This window comes from Cricetulus griseus (genome assembly GCF_003668045.3).
Source record: "Cricetulus griseus strain 17A/GY chromosome 1 unlocalized genomic scaffold, alternate assembly CriGri-PICRH-1.0 chr1_0, whole genome shotgun sequence".
Taxonomy (NCBI): domain Eukaryota; kingdom Metazoa; phylum Chordata; class Mammalia; order Rodentia; family Cricetidae; genus Cricetulus; species Cricetulus griseus.
This window is the reverse complement of record NW_023276806.1, coordinates 219,290,945-219,307,761: the sequence shown is the minus strand read 5'-3', so window position 1 is coordinate 219,307,761 and position 16,817 is coordinate 219,290,945. Positions and strand designations below refer to the sequence as shown.

Below are 16,817 nucleotides of genomic sequence, written 5' to 3'. Positions count from 1 at the left end.
TGGTTGTGTTGCTTCAGTTCCTTTCCTGATAAAACCTAGACCAACAGTTTAGTTGGATCTTAGATAAAAAACTAGTTAAGGACAGTGGTACACTAGTATACAACCTCCAACTCATTAGAAAAACAAGAACCCTAGTTTGTAGCATTTATTTAGTTTTGCATAGCATATCCTCAAACACTGCCAAGTTCAAGTTGTGTCATCAACCAGTTCACAGCATTTCTGAACACCAAATCGTTGGCCTTCTCCAGTCACTGTGTGATGAGTGTAGCATACTAATATGCAGTCTGCTCTGCCTTTTAGGTTCTTAACCAGAACCAGCAAACCCAGTGCAATATTCTTACACATTCACAAATACTGTGTGAGTATTAAAAAACCCCAGTATCCCAAGGTGGTCTTCAGTTACAGTCTCTGCTGTACTTATTTGAGAAACACTCATATCTTTGAGGTGAGTACTGTCAGAAACTGCATTTCTAACCATGGGACTCAAAGACATGCTATGATGCCAATTTTCACTTATAATCATTTCTAATCACTCATGACTGTTCTCTATTCTCACTCAGCCATTCTCCGTCCACTCCCAGTCATTATCATGCTGTAATTTCCTATGCCTGACTCTCCAGAACATAAGGCTCTAGAGAGGACCTCATCCAGCCTTCTAGTTAAGTTTGCCTAATGCAGGGAGATTGAAAATAGGAAAGAGAGAAAGGGCAAAGATACATCTTCACCTACTTCCATCTGCCACCTTCCCGCTAAGTTTCCAGCAACATGGTACTCAGTCGTAGGTCACATGACAGGAATTATCTTCCACAGCTCCAGCTCTTGCCAGTCTCAAGTAACACAGTTGTTTCCTTTTGGTCAGCTTTGGGATAGTGAAGCAAGACCAGGTATATCTTAGTTAAATTCTGTCCAAGTCACCATCTTTAGTGGATGTCAATCACTTTGCCCATCTCTCTGAAACAGTTGCTTTAATATGCTCTCTTCAGTTGACTCTGGAATGTATCACCTCTGTTGCTGACAGGTTTCTGCTTGGTGCAGTGATGAATGGACACAATTATCTATCCAGGGCAACTCCATTTGGAAGAGTAAGGAGCAGTGCTTGAGCGTAAGTTAGTTGACAGTGATTCCATCACTCCCCAGTTCTGTGACTCTTAGCAATTTATTTGTCTTCTCTGTGACTCAGATCACTCATCTGTATGATGGATATAACAGACCCTCAGTGGATTGCAGTGATGACTGAGTTAATGCAACTAAAAACTGAGACGTAACAACAGAATAGAGTTAAGTACAAAATGAATGATGTATTATAGGCAGAATTTTCTAACTTCTTCTAAATGTCTTTGTGATGAGCTATCATTCCCAGGGATGACATTACCTTGATTTTAAAATATAGAGGTTATTTGGATGAGCCTGATCTAACCATGTGAATCCTAACACCAAAGAGCCTTCTCCTGTCTGTGGCAGAAAGGAAGTCACAGAAACCTCAAGCCTGAGTCCTCTCTAGTTTACCCAGGGAGGGAGCGTGTGGTAATGAGACAGCCTCTGGAATCAAACCAGCTCCTGGCTTAGAGCCATTAGGAAACAGGAACACAGCTCCACAGCTGCAAAGAATTGAATTCTGCCAACACTTCAGTGAGCCTGGAAACACAGCCTACAGTTGCCAACAATTTAACTTTACCTTTGTGAGACTCTGAGCACAAAATCTTGCCAAGTATGCACAGACTTCTAATCAACAGATCTGAAATACCAAACAGGAGTTCTGAGCCACTGAGATTGTAGTAACTTGTTATGGCAGAAATTGAAAACTGATGCAGACTAATATATTTGTCATCATTCATAAATAATAACAAATAAAAAATAAAAGCAACTTAAATGTCCATCAGTGGGGTCTATCTAAGCACAATAGTGTGCAGACATATGACAAAACACATTGTAGTAACTTAGAAACAAAAAAAGTACTTCTTATAGGAATAAAGTTGAGTGTATTCATGTTTTTTATGTGAAAAAAGCAAAATATCAGCTGTTCTGCAACTTTTTTTCTGAAGTCTCTAATCAACGAGGCAGTGGTATGCATTTCTGTGCTTGTTTAATGTGTGTATGTTAACAGTTTCTGGAAAGATATAAGACACTCACAATCAAGTAACCTACTTTGAGCAAACACGGGTAAGAACTGAGCAGATTGGACTATAGTGGAGAGGAGATTAATTATGTACCCTTTAGAACTTTCTAGCTGGTGTATCATGTAAATATCCTCCATCAAGCAAATTAAAACCAATTCCATTTTTAATTAATTAAATAATTTTTTAAAATTTCATTTTACATAGAAGGAAACGGCAAAGGAGATAGAGGGAGACATTCTAGGTTTACAGAGAAATCAGGCACTAGGGAAATGTCTGGAGAGCTACAAAGATGACACCAGCTAACAATCTAAGCAACAGAGGAGAGGCTACCTTAAATGTCCTCCCCTGATAATGAGGTTGATGACTGTCTTATATGCCATCCTAGAGCTTTCATCCAGCAGCTGGTGGAAGTAGATGACCCCCCTATGGAAGGCCTCACCCTCCCTGGAGAGCAGAAAGGATATGTAATAGGTAGGGCTGTAGTTGGGGGGGGTATGGGAGGAGGGGAGAGAGAGGGAACTGGGATTGACATGTAAAACAATCTTGTTTCTAATTAAAATAAAAAAATCTGAGAAAAAAAAAAGAAACTGGATGTCTTCTAGATTTTCTTGTCCCTTGCAGCCCAGACAGATAGGATCTGGTACTAGAGAGAGTTAGTGAATGGGTACGATACCTTTTGAAGGGAAAACTCTGTTCTGCTTGTTCAGTCACATTGGAGCTGTTTATTGTTTGATTTTTCTGATAAACCTGGAAATTGGTGACTCTTTTTCCTATTTTTTTATTTAAATTAGAAACAACCTTGTTTTACATGTCAATTCCAGTTCCCTCTCCCTTCCTTCCTCCCCTGCCTCCCATTAACTCCCTATCCCAAGGCCTCCTCACTGACACCACATTCAGGGGCGTCTGGATCATTCCTCTGCTGGTTTCCCAGCTATCAGGCTGGGGTCCATGAGCTCATCCCTCCTCCCTCTATGCAACTGAACTCCAGGATTTCATTTCAGTGTTTAGCTGTGGGTATCTGCCTCTGTTTCCATCAGCCACTGGATGGAGGCTCTAGGATGGCATAAAAGGTAGTCATCAATCTCATTATTGGGGAAGGGCATTTAAGGTAGCCTCTCCATTATTGCTTAGATTGTTAGTTGGTGTCATTCTTGTAGATCTCTGGACAATTCCCTAATGTCATATTTCTCTTTAAACCTATAATGGCTCCCTCTATTATGGGATCTCTTATCTTGCTCTCCTCTATTCTTCCCCTGACTCAATCTTCCTGCTCCCTCATGTTCTCCTTACCCCTCCTCTTCTCCCCTTCTCTTTATCCTAGCTCCCTCTCCCCTTGCCCCCATGCTCCCAGTTTGCTCAGGAGATCTTGTCCCTTTCTGCTTCTCCAGGGGACCATGTATGTCTCTCTTAGTGTCCTCCTTGTTTACTAGCTCCTCTGGCAGTGTGGATTGTAGGCTGGTAATCCTTTACTCCATGTCTAAAATCCACGTATGAGTGAGTACATACCATGTTTGTCTTTTTGTGACTGGGTTACCTTGCTAAGGATGGTTTCTTCTAGTTCCATCCATTTGCCTGCAAATTTCAGGGTTCCATTTTTTCCTCCCCACCCCCCACTCCCCGGCACTGAGTAGTACTCCATTGTGTAAATGTACCACAATTTCTCTATCCATTCTTCAGTTGAGGAGTATCTAGATTGCTTCCAGTTTCTGGCTATTACATGCTGCTATGAACATAATTGAACATATATTCTTGTTGTATGAATGTGCATCTTTTGGGTATATGCCTAAGAGTGGAATTGCTGGATCTTGTGGTAGACTGATTCCCATTTTCCTGAGGACTCTCCATACTGATTTCCAAAGTGGCTGTACAAGTTGTCACTCCCACCAGCAGTGGAGGAGTGTTCCCCTTTCTCCACATCCTCTCCACACAAATTGTCATTGGTGTTTTTGATTTTATCCATTCTTACAGGAGTGAAATGGTATCTCAGAGTTGTTTTATTTGCATTTCCCTGATGGCTAAGGATGGTGATCACTTTCTTAAGTGTCTTTCAGTCATTTTAGACTCCTCTATTGAGAATTCTCTATTTAGTTCTGTACCTCACTTTAGTTTGTACCCCACTTTTTAATTGCATCATTTGGTGTTTTGAATACTAGCTTCTAGAGTTCTTTGTAAATTTTGGAGATTAGTCCTCTGTCAGATGTGGGGTTTGTGATATTTTCCCAATCTGTGGGCTGTCTTTTTGTCTTGTTGACTGTGTCCTTTGCCTTACAGATGCTTCTCATTTTCAGGAGTCCCAATTTATTAATTGCCCATTTCAGTATCTGTGCTACTGGTGTAATGTTCAGGAAGCAGTCTCATATACCAATTCGTTCAAGGGTACTTCCCACTTTCTCTTCTAAGAGGTTCAGTGTGGCTGGATTTATGTTGAGTTTTTTATCCATTTGGACTTAAGTTTTGAGCATGGTGATAGATATGGATCTATCTGCAGTCTTCTACATGCAGTTATGCCAGCACCATTTGTTGAAGATGCTTTCTTTTTTCCCTTGTATAATTTTAGCTTCTTTGTCAAAAATCAGGTGTTTGTGGGTGTGTGGATTAATATCAGGGTTTCAACTTGATTCCGTTGGTCTACCTGTCTATTTTTATGCCAATACCAAGCTGTTTTCAGGACTATAGCTCTATAATAGAGCTTAGAGTCAGGGATGGTGATGCCTCCGGAAGCTACTTTATTGTACAGGGTTGTTTTGGCTATCCCGAGTCTTTTGTTTTTCCATATAAAGTGGATTATTGTTCTTTCAAGATCTGTTAATAATTGTGCTGAGATTTTTTATGGGGATTCCATTGAATCTGTTGACTGCTTTTGGCAAGATTGCCATTTTTACTATGTTGATCTTACCTATCAAAGAGCATGGGGGATCTTTCCAGTTTCTGGTATCTTTAATTTCTTTGTTTAAGGACTAAAAGTTCTTACTATACATGTCTTTCACTTGTTTGGTTAGCATTACCCCAAGATATTTTATGTTGTTTGTGGCTATTGTAAAGGGTGATGTTTCTCTGATTTCTTTCTCAGCCCATTTATCATCTGTATATAACAGGGCTACCAATTTTTTTGAGTTAATCTTGTATCCTGCCACTTTGCTGAAGGTGTTTGTCAGCTATAGGAGTTCCCTGGTAGAGATTATAAGGTCCACTTATATAAACTATCATATCATCTGCAAATAGTGAAAGTTTGACTTCTTCCTTTCCAATGTGTATCCCGTTGATCTCCTTTTGTTCTTATTCCTCTAGCTAGAACTTCAAGTACAATATTGAAGAGATACATAGAGAGTTGACAGCCTTGTCTTGTTCCTGATTTTAGAAGAATCACACTGAATTTCTCTCCATTTAGTTTAATGTTGGCTGTTGGTTTACTGTATATTGCTTTCATTATGTTCAGGTAGGTTTCTGTTATCCCTGATCTCTCCAGGAACTTTACTATGGAGGGGCGCTATTTTGTCAAAGGCTTTTTCAGCATCTAGTGAGATGATCATGTAGTTTTTCTTTTTCAGTTTGTTTATATGGTGGATTACATTGATGGATTTTAGTATTTTGAACCATCCTTGCATCCCTGGGGTGAAGCCTACTTGATCATGATGGATGATTTCTCTGATGTGTTCTTGGATTCGATTTGCCAGTATTTTATTGAGTATTTTTGCATCAATGTTCATGAGGGATGTAGTTCTCTTTCTTAGTTGTGCCTTTGTGTAGCTTGGGTACCAAGGTAATTGTAGCCTCGTAAAAAGAGTTTGGCAATGAACCTTCTGCTTCTATTGTATGGAATATTTTGAGGAGTATTGGTATTTGAATTTCTGGTAGAATTCTGCACTGAAGCCATCTAGCCCTGGGTTTTTTTTTGGGGGGGTGGGAGACTTTTGATGACTGCTTCTATTTCATTAGGGGTTAGAGGTGTGTTTAGATTGCTTATCTGTTCTTGATTTAATTTTGGTAAGTGATATTTATGTAGGAAATTGTTCATTTCCTTTAAATTTTTGAATTTTGTGGAGTACAGGTTTTCAAAGTATGACCTGATGATTCTCTGGATTTCATCTGTGTCCATTGTTATGTCCCCCTTTTCATTTCTGATTTGTTAATTTGCATGTTCCCTCTTTGCCTTTTGGTTAATTTGGATAAAGGTTTGTCTATCTTGTTGGTTTTCTCAAAGAACCAACTCCTTGTTACATTGATTCTTTGTATTGTTTTCTTTGTTTCTACTTTATTAATTTCAGCCCTCAGTTTGATTATTTCCTGGTGCCTCCTCCTCCTGGGTGAGATTGCTTCTTTTTGTTCTAGAGCTTTCAGTTGTGCTGTTAATTCTCTAGACTCTTCTCCAGTTTCTTCAAGTGGGCCCTTAGTGCTATGAACTTTCCTTTTAGTACTTCTTTCAAAGTGTCCCATAAGTTTGGGTATGTTGTGTCTACATTTTCATTGAATTCTAGGAAGTCTTTAATTTCTTCTTTTATTTCTTCCTTGACCAAGAAATGGTGCAATTGTGTGTTGTTCAATATCCATGAGTTTGTAGGGGTTCTGTAATTTGTGTTGTTGTTAAATCCTATCTTTAAATCATGGTGGTCTGATAAGATACAGGGGGCTATTCCATTTTTTTTTGTACCTGTTGAGGTTTGCTATGTTGCCAAGTATGTGTTCAGTTTTAGAGAAGGTTCCATGTGGTCCTGAGCAGAAGGTATATTTTTTTGTGTTTGGATGGAATGTTCTCTAGATGTCTGTTAAACCCAATTAGGCCATAACTTCTGTTAGTTCCTTTGTTTCTTTGTTAAGTTTCTGTCTGGTGTTCCTGTCTAGTGGTGAGAGTGAGGTGTTGAAGTCTCTCCTTATAACTGTGTGAGGTCTTATGTGTGATTTGAGTTTTAGTAATGTATCTTTAACTATTGTGGGTGCCTTTGTATTTGGGGTATAGATGTTCAGGATTGAGACTTCTTCCTGATGGATTATTCCTGAGATGAATATGAAATGACCTTGTTCATCTCTTTTAATTGATGTTAGTTTGAAGTCTAATTTGTTAGATATTAGGATAGCTACACCAGCTTGTTTCGAGAGTCCATTTGATTGGGAAATCTTATCCCAACCCTTTATTTTAAGGTAATGTCTCTCTTTGAAGTTGATGTGTGTTTCTTGTATGTAGAAGAAGGATGGATTCTGTCTTAGTATCCAGTCTGATTAGCCTGTGTCTTTTTATAGGCGAGTTAAGACCATTAATATTGAGGGAAATCAAGGACCATTGAGTGTTAATTCTTGTTTGCTTTGGATTTGTTGTTGGTGGCATTTTGCTTATGTTATATTTTGCTTATGCTGTGGAATGCTACTTTAACTGTGGAAAAGTGTATTACATTTTTTTCTGTTACCTTTGTCAGTGATGTAAACATGTGTTACATTTGTTTATACTGTGTTTTTAAAAATTATGTAAAGATGTGTTGCTGTTTCATCTTGCCTGCCTAACATACCTGATAGGTCTAATAAAAAGCTGAATGGCCAATAGCTAGGCAGGAGAGGCATTGGTGGGGCTGGCAGACAGAAAGAATAAATAGGAGGAGAAATCTAGGCTCAAAAAAAAAAAAGAGAAGAAGGAAGAAAGAACAAAGGAGAAAGAGAGGGACACATCTGGGCCTAGAAGTTGGGTAGTCAGACCAGACACTGAAAGAAGCGGGAAAGTAAGACAGACAGACAGAAAGAAAGAAAGAAAGAAAGAAAGAAAGAAAGAAAGAAAGAAAGAAAGAGTCAGGACCAATGGAAAGAAGTCCATTCCATCTTGGCACAAGTTCAGGGAGCTCAAATCTGTCTTATTGTCCTTAAGTCTATAGTTTGGTGGCTACAGGATGCTTTGGCCTTGGTACTGGATGTCTCTTATCTAAATAACAACAGAATTGGGCCCAGGTGTGTTTACTCTTGACCCTGAAGGCCAGATGGCAGGTGTGGCTACCAATACCTGGAGAATTAAGGGAAGTAAGTATCTTTGCCCCTTATTCATGATAATAGACGTCTTCTGTGATTTTCTCTCCACTGTTGTTTGAATACATAAGATCCTGAAAGAATAAACTAAGGCTCATTCAATATGGATTGAATGGTCCTCCTGACATCTATCCTGTGTCTCTATCTTGGATTCTTAAACCCTTTAGCTAGCCTTCCTCTCATCCACACTCTCCATCTCAGGTATGATCCTGGGGCTGCTTGACTGGCTCCAACTGTGGCCCCACAAACACAACTTCCTACAAGAAAGGTAAAACACCCCAAAGAAAAGGTAGATAAAGAAAAAAAATTAATAAAGTCTAAAACCCGGATTCCAAAGCCCAAGTAGAAAAACTCTTAAGCTTCTCTGAGGTCCCAAAAGGCAGTCCAACAGACAAGGTTTAACAAAGGTCCACATGACTCAAGGCCTTAGACCAGATATCACACCCTTGAGCTATGTGGACATTCCTCTAGTCTAAGGAGGATCAGATAGTTATCAGTTGTAAAAGTCCCCAGCCCAGGAGATAATTAACAAACTCATTTCCTCTGCAACATCCTGCTTAATTGCACCTTGCCTGAATCAAACAACCATTGGCCTATCCTGTGCAACCACAGAAGTTTTGTAATCTTGGGGCTTCCAGCCTTACAATTTCCCCTTATAAAAACACCCCTCAGTTGAAAGTGGGGACTCCATTTGTTCCTGAATGAATGGGGACCTTGCTGCAGCTCGTATCCTTGAGTGAATAAAGAAACCTTTGTCCTTGCATTCGGTGAGTCCTCTTCTTGTTGACAGGTTCTTTTGGGGTTCCCCAATCTGGGCACAACAAAGTTAAAGAGAGATAGCCAGAAAGGAGCCTAAGCTAGACCAAGCATACAAAAACCAATAAGAAGTCTCAATGTCATGATTTGGGAGCTCATTGGTGGCCCAAAAGAAAAAGGCTGCTACAGAATACGTCACATATTATGTTTGGACAACTTAGTAAAAAGCACAACTGACAATAACACATATCTAAAGGAATAATGACAGGGCATGCTCTCCTCTACATAATCACTGGGATTCATCTTGACCTTACTCACCTTCAGAATTAGAGATTGGCTAACCATTGGGCACTCACGTTCATGTGCACACACACACACACACACACATGTCTAGATGTGCACTCTCATATGCACACACACCTATTTGTGCACACACATACACAGACATTCCCAGGTGTGCACACACAGACATGAACAGACATGTACACACATGCACACACACAAACATGAACAGATACAGACATACACAAATGCCCCCAATCTACACACGAACACTTGCATACACACAGTGTTGCATTGTTAAAGTGTATATTTCTGTGTATATATAAGACTAGAGAAAATAAAATTTTTGGTTATGAACCTAGCCTTTCGTGGCTGAGCCATCTCTTGGATCTTCCTGGGAAGGGAAAATGGAATAGATTATGTGGATGAGCTGTGGGTAGGTGGGGGTAGAAACAGGAGGGATCAGATTGGGGAAGGAGAAATGGAGGAAGAGAGTACAGGAAGAGATAACTAGAATTTGGGGCACTTGGGGATGATGTGGAAACCTAGTGTAGGGGAAACTTCCTGGAACCTGTGAGAGTGACCCTATCATGGAAGATATGGCACAAGAAATGGCCATCTTCTGTAACCAGACAAGGCTTCCAGTGGTGGGATTGGGACATCAAGGCAGTCACAAAACCATTTTTCCACAACATGTCCTGCCTGGAAGATGTGCTGGGTCAATGGTTACTGCTTGTGGCATTTGAGGCCCACACCACAAGAGAAATCCCATGCATGACACTACCTAGATGGCCAGGATCCTGAAATTGGATATAGAACCAAATACTAGAAAAAAAAAGTCAGTGAAATTATTCCTAATGCTCTTCTGCTATACTCACAGATTGGTGCCTAGCCCAGTCATCAGCAGAGAGGCATCATCCAACAGCTGATGGGAGCAGATAAAGGGACCCACAGCCAAACATTAGACCAAGCTTGGGGAATCCTGCAGAAGAGGGGGAGGAAGGATTATAGGAACCAGATGGATCATGGATACCAGGAGAACACAGCCCACAGAATCAACTAAGCAGGGCTTATCATAGAGACTCACAGATACTGAAGCAACAATCACAGAGCCTGCGTGGTCTGCACAAGACCCTCTGCATACAGCTGTGGTTGTTTAGCTTGCGGTGTTTGTGGAACTCCCAACAGTGGGAGTGGGAGGTGTCTCTGATTCTTTTTCCTCCTATTGCAACCCATTTCTTCCTACTGGGTTGTTCCATCCAGCCTTGATCTGAAGGTTTATGCCTAGTCTTATTGTAAATTTTTATGCCATGATCAGCTGATATCCCTGGGAGGCCTGCTCTTCTCTAAAGGGAACTGGAGGATTGGTTCTGGCAGAGAGGAGAGGTAGGGAGATCTGGGAGGAGTAGAGGGAGGGAAAACTATGGCTGGGATGTATTGTCTAAAAGAAGAATAAATTTAAAAATAAATGAAGATAAACTTCCAATCAAGAAAAAATACTAATCTCACTGTGTAATGGATTTCTTTTCTTTTCTTTCTTTCTTTCTTTCTTTCTTTCTTTCTTTCTTTCTTTCTTTCTTTCTTTTTCTTTTTCTTTTTCATCTTTTTTTTGGAATTTTCGAGGCAGGGTTTCTCTGTATTGCTTTGGAACCTGTCCTGGCACTCACTCTGTAGACCAGGCTGGCCTCGAACTCACAGAGATCCACCTGCCTCTGTCCCGAGTACTGGAATTAAAGGCTATTTTCTATTTCTTTACCATTAAGTTTTAATCTAAAAAGAAACAAAGAAAGTTTATAAGCAATCTTAACTCATGAATAAACTCAAAGGATTTGGTAACTCAGTGAAGGGAATATTTATTAGGAAGCTATCTAGTAAAACATAATTTTAAAAGTAGTTCACTGATTATTAATTATACAGTTATCACAATACAGAGTTGTGATTCAGTTTAAAACAGGTGAATTGATTCTCTATTCCATGATATTTATACCAAATAGAGAGTTTAAAAAGTAGGCAATAAGTAGGTATAGTGGTTATGATTTGAAACAATGGAAGATCCAGACAGAAACAGAAAAAAAAAAATCCCCTTGTCTCCAAGCAGATGACACTGCATGTCATTAAAACAGAGAAGAGTGCTTACTTCGGCAGCACATATACTAAAACTGGAACAATACAGAGAAGATTAGCATGGCCCCTGCCCATGGATGACACACAAATTCGTGAAGCATTCCATATTTTTAAGGCTTTCAAGAAGGGGAAAACAGTTAAATCTAATTGAAGAGTTTGATTAAAATGCTTTGCAATTAAAAAAAAAAAAGCAGAGAAGATGACAATGACTCAGGGGCTCTAGGCCACCAGTTGGCAGTCTAGTGGGAGACAGCAGCAATCTGGATGACAGAAGTTACAAAGAGTGACCAGTCTTTATGCTAAAATGCTCTATTCTGTGAAAGGCATAAGGCGGTTCAGGGTTGGTACTATAGCTTAGAGTGCATGCCCTGCATCTGTGGGGACCCTACATTTCATCCCCAGCATGAGAAAGAGCAAAACAAACAAAAATAATGCACAGGCAATAATTTAGGAGCTAGGGAGATGACTCAGTGGCAAAACACTTGCTGACCAAGGGTGAGAACCAGACTTCAGGGCCCTATAACTCACATAAATACATCATCTCTAATCCCCATGCTCCTGTGTCAAGATAGGAGGCAAAGACAGGAGAATCCCCCAGAAGCTCCCGTGGCAGCCAGCTTGGCACATACAACTGTGAGTAACCCAAGACCTGTCTCAAACAATGTGGAAGGAAAAGACTCATACCTGAGGCTGTCCTCTACCTCTGCACAGAATCCTTGACACACATGTGCACACAGTCATACACATGGATACACATACACACATGGAAGGGTGCAGAATATTAAGGTCAAGACAGTTTCCACCACAGAATAATGAGTAGATAACCTAGTAATAGGACATTATATTAATAATCACAAAATATCACTAAGGGACTCGCATCAGATTGGAAATCAGAAACCATACAGCGATTTACACATGGCATATCCCTTTGTAATATTAAACTGAAGTTAAAAACAAAAGGACCATGACATTCAGAAACATATAGGACATAGGTCCAGGCAAGATGGCTTGGGAGGTAAAGGCGCTGGTGCTAAATAGGATGGCGTGATTTCTATACACAGAACCCACATAGTGGAAAGAGAGAACCAACTCCAGTAAGCATTCCTCTGACACCTACACTTGTTGTGGCATGAGCTCATCACACATAAACAGAAGACAAATTAAATAAAAACAAGAAATTCAAAAATATGAAAGTCATTACTAAAATGGATTTTTGGAGAAGAAAAAAAATTTGTATCAGAAAGCTAACATCAAACAACAGCATAGGCACTAAATCATAGAAAGATTGTGGAAATACAACAGAACACTGATGGAACTAGCACAGAACATGAGCACTACACACAGCCAAATTGTTGTTCATGTACACAGGGGTTGATAATACATGTCCCCAGACGAAATGTACAATATGGGAATATCTAAAAGGGCAGGGAGGTAATTATGTCCCAGTTGAGACAAACATTGACTAAAATGTTGTGATTAGGTGACTGGAAAATATAGAGATGGGGTGACCTGGAGAAAAATGGATGTATAAGGAAATAGAAAGAGAGGAGGAGGAAGGGGGAGGGAGGGGGAGAAAGGAAGAAAGGAGGGAGAGAGGGAAAATATGCCAAGAAGTGTATTAGAAGAGAACGGAGACTCCCATTACTAGGTTACAGCAATCTCAACTTGTCTCAGTCACTGTTCTACTGCTGTGAAGAGACACCAATTCAAAGCAATTCTTATAAAAGAAAGCATTTAACTAGAGCCGCTTACTGTTTAGGAGACTTAGTCTATTATCATGGAGGTGAGCATGGTTGCAAGCATAGAAAGCCTGGGGCTGCAGCAGTAGTTGAGAGCTACATCCTGATCTTCAGGCAGAGAGAACAAAAGAGAGAGAAGCATAGGGCCCTATATGGGCTTTTGCAAACCTCAAGGCCCACACCTAATGATACACTTCCCCCAGTAAGGCCACATCTCCTAAGCCTTCTAACTCTATTATAGAGTCCCACTCTCTAAGCATTCAAATGTATGAACCCACGGAGGCCATTCTTACTCAAACCAGCACATTAGAATTTACACTGCTGAAAACTACAATCTATCTATCTATCTATCTATCTATCTATCTATCTATCTATCACATTTTCATTATCCATCCATCAGTTGAAAGACATTTAGATTGTTTTTATTTCCTAACTATTGTGACTAGAGCAACAATGAGCATGGATGAACAACTATCTGTAGAGCAGGAATGTGAGTCCTCTGGAAATATGCCGAGAAATGATATGGCTGGGTAATATGGAAGATTTATTTTCAGGATTTGAGGGCTTTTGATATTTGAGAATTCTCCACACTGCTTTCCAGAGAGGCAGCACCAGTGTGATTTCCCACCAACAATAAACAGGAACTGTGCTGGAACTACAGATAGAAACTGTTAGTATGGCAAATCCTTTGACTGGTAGGCAGAGTGTCTACACTGCATTGAAGATTGTTTCCTGTGTTTAGTCAACATTTTGTGCTTTAGAGCCAACAGTCCTTTAAGTGTTTTGTTATGCTTATACCTGGTACAATTTTTTTTAGCAGTTTTGTGATTTCTAATGATTGTTTATCATTTATAGTAAAATAATGTTTGGTAGGTGTTGGCCTTTTATCTGTAATCATTAATTAGTTCTAATCATTTTTAAGTTATACTAGTGATCTGTAGACTGTTATCTATATGACAAACTCACCTCCCTGTGTTTTTTGGTAATTTCACTATGGTCATCAGTTTATGGCTCATTCATAGATCTCTGTATGCTACAAAAGTATAGTCAGATAACAGTAACAAAGACCACAGTAACTATAAAGCTGATATTTACTATTTAGCAGAATAATTTAATATTTAACAGAATAAGGTTGATGATAGCTGTGGAACATGGTTCCATTGATAAACGGGACAATTTAATTTTTCTTTTATTAAATATGTGCTATGTATATTTTTTCTTGCCTTATTGCACTAACTAGGACTCCTGTACTGTGGTGAATATGAGTGGAGAGAGTACATGCTTTCGTTGTTTATAATTGTAGAGGGGAAGTGATCTAGCGTCCCCTTACTTCTAGTGGCAGCTGTAGATTGTGTGTGGCCTCCCTTTATGACTTTAAGGTTCTCCTGTGTTAGCTGTAAATTGTGGGGCTCTTTGTGAGGCTGAAAAGGTTCCACTGTATTCCTGATTTTTTTTTACCTCTTTATCATTAATATTGAATTTTCCTATCTTATTTTCCTGTGATAATTATGATATAGCTTCCTTGCCTGTTAATGTTTGTGACAGTTTTCATTGTCAACATGACAGAATATAATCACCTGGACAGAGGGTCACAATCCAGGATTGTATAGATCAGCCTGGCCCATGAGCATAACTATGTAGGATTGTCCTGATTGCTATTGGAAGTTCCAGCGTAAAAATAGGTGACACTATTCCCTGGGTTTGGGTCCTGAATCATATAAGAGTAGATAATATGAGCTAAGCAGTAGAAACTCATGATTCAGTCTCTCTCTGATCTCGACTGTGGATGGGATGTGACTACATGATTTCAATTCCTGCTGCCTTGACTGCACTTCAACAATGGACTGACACCAGGACTGGAAGTTGAAATAAACCTTGTTTTCAATAGTAATAGGAATTAATATAAATTAATCTAGGGCAATGCTGAATTTCGTTGATTTTAAAATATTAAACAAGCCTAGCATTTCTGGAGTAAGTCCACTTTGGAGGGGACAGTAAGCCACGCCTGTTAGAGGCTGGCTACAGGTGTGCCTGACCACACCTGTCAAGGCGTGGTCAAGGTGAGGTCAGGATGATGCGATATAGGTTCTTTTTTTTTTTTTTTCAGCTTGGCGAATCAATGAGTTTTATTGGAGTTACTTACAGGAATAAATGGGTGAGGGGTCACTTACAGGAGCAGAAATGATTCCAGGACAGCTGCATCATCAGAGCCCACCTCAGCATGGGTGACTGCTCACAAAGCTGGGTATCTGTTGCTCATGCACAGCCTGCAGGCGGCTCAATGGGTTGGAGAGTCCTTTCCAGGTGCCTTGGTTGATCTGAACCTCTTCAAGACATCTTAGCTGGGTTCCAGCCTTTTCCTCAGGCAGTGTGCATCTCAGCTTGCCTGGCTTTGCAGCTTGGCTCTCTGACTTTGGACAGAAGCTTATTTACTCTGGGAGGGAGGGGCTTAGTGAATCTGGTCAGTTTCAGGGACTTCCTGAAGCTCTTTTGAGTTGTTTACCTTCCTGCATAAGGAACTTCCCAGAGGAACTGAATGTTTCGATCTTGGAGGAAACTGTTTAACAACACTCCCCTTCTGCCGCGTCTGTGATTTGTAAATTTGATTGTTTAATGGTGTCCCGTAGAGCTCATATGTCTGTTCATATTGTCTTTGTCACTGTCTCAATATTCTAATTTATCTGTCTTGTTTTCCATCCCTGATGTTCAGTCTTCCACTTGAGCCTCTCTGTTGGCGAGGCTTTCTAGGGAGAGTTTTGCTTGGCTTGATGGGCTTTTCATTTCTAGAATTTCAATTTGACTTATATGGAATTATTCTTTAATATCCTGTATTGATTTCTTCATTTCATTCAGCTGTTTATTTGTATTCATTTCGAAGTCAGTTAGGGGTTGACTTGTATCCTATTTGATTACATTAAACCTTTTTATCCATATGCCCTTGAATCGTTTGGCATTTCATGTGATTGTTGTTATTGGAAGTTGCTACTGTGGAGCTGTCTTTTATCTGGATTTTTCATGTTTCTTTTGTGCCTGCATTTGGACTTGTACATCTGGGTTTATTTCACTGGTTGAATTTTTTTTTCTTTTTTTTTATTAAATTATTAATATTTTCACATGTACTTTCCCTCTCCCTCTCCCTCCCCCCCATTCCTTCTCCCCCACCTCCAACCTACCCCCCACCCCATCCACCTGCCACTCCCCAGGCAGGGTAGGGCCCCCAACCAGGGCTCCACCAAGTCCACCAAATCTTCCTGTGCTGGGCCTAGGCCCCTCCCCATGTGTTCAGAGACAGAGCGCATCCCTTCAAGTGGGATGGGCTCTCGAAGTCCCTCCCACCCACCAGGACAAAACGCCAGTCCACCTCCAGAGGCTCCAAGGAGTGCAGGGGCCTCCCCATTGGCATCCATGATCAGGGGGCTGGATTAGTCCTGTACTGTCCTCCCAAAGAGCATCTGGGGTCGATATGCTTTCCCTTTTTCAGGCCAACTGTTTCTGTGGGTTTCTCCAACCAGGTACAGACCCCTTCGTTCTTCATTCCTCCCTCTCTTCAACTAGGTTCCAGATTTCAGCTCAGTGTATTTCTGTGGATGTCTGTCTCTGCTTCCATCAGCCACTGGATGAGGTCTCTAGGATAGCATAGAGAGTATTCATCAATCTCATTCTAGGGGAAGGGCTTCTAGGCCATCCTCTCCTCCACTGCCCGGACTGTCAGATCGTGTCATCCTTATAGGTCTCTGGAGATCTTCCTAGTTCCAGATCTCTTCTCGGACCTATAGTGGCTCCCTCTGATATGGTA

At 40.4% G+C, this 16,817-nt stretch overlaps 1 non-coding gene across 1 annotated transcript; it reads left to right on the top strand.

The window, feature by feature from the left end:
• Positions 1-11,287: 11,287 nt before the first annotated feature.
• LOC113832644 lies at positions 11,288-11,394 on the top strand. The gene has a single exon (XR_003480069.1). It is a non-coding gene; the product is annotated as a U6 spliceosomal RNA (small nuclear RNA).
• The last annotated feature ends 5,423 nt before the right edge of the window (positions 11,395-16,817 follow it).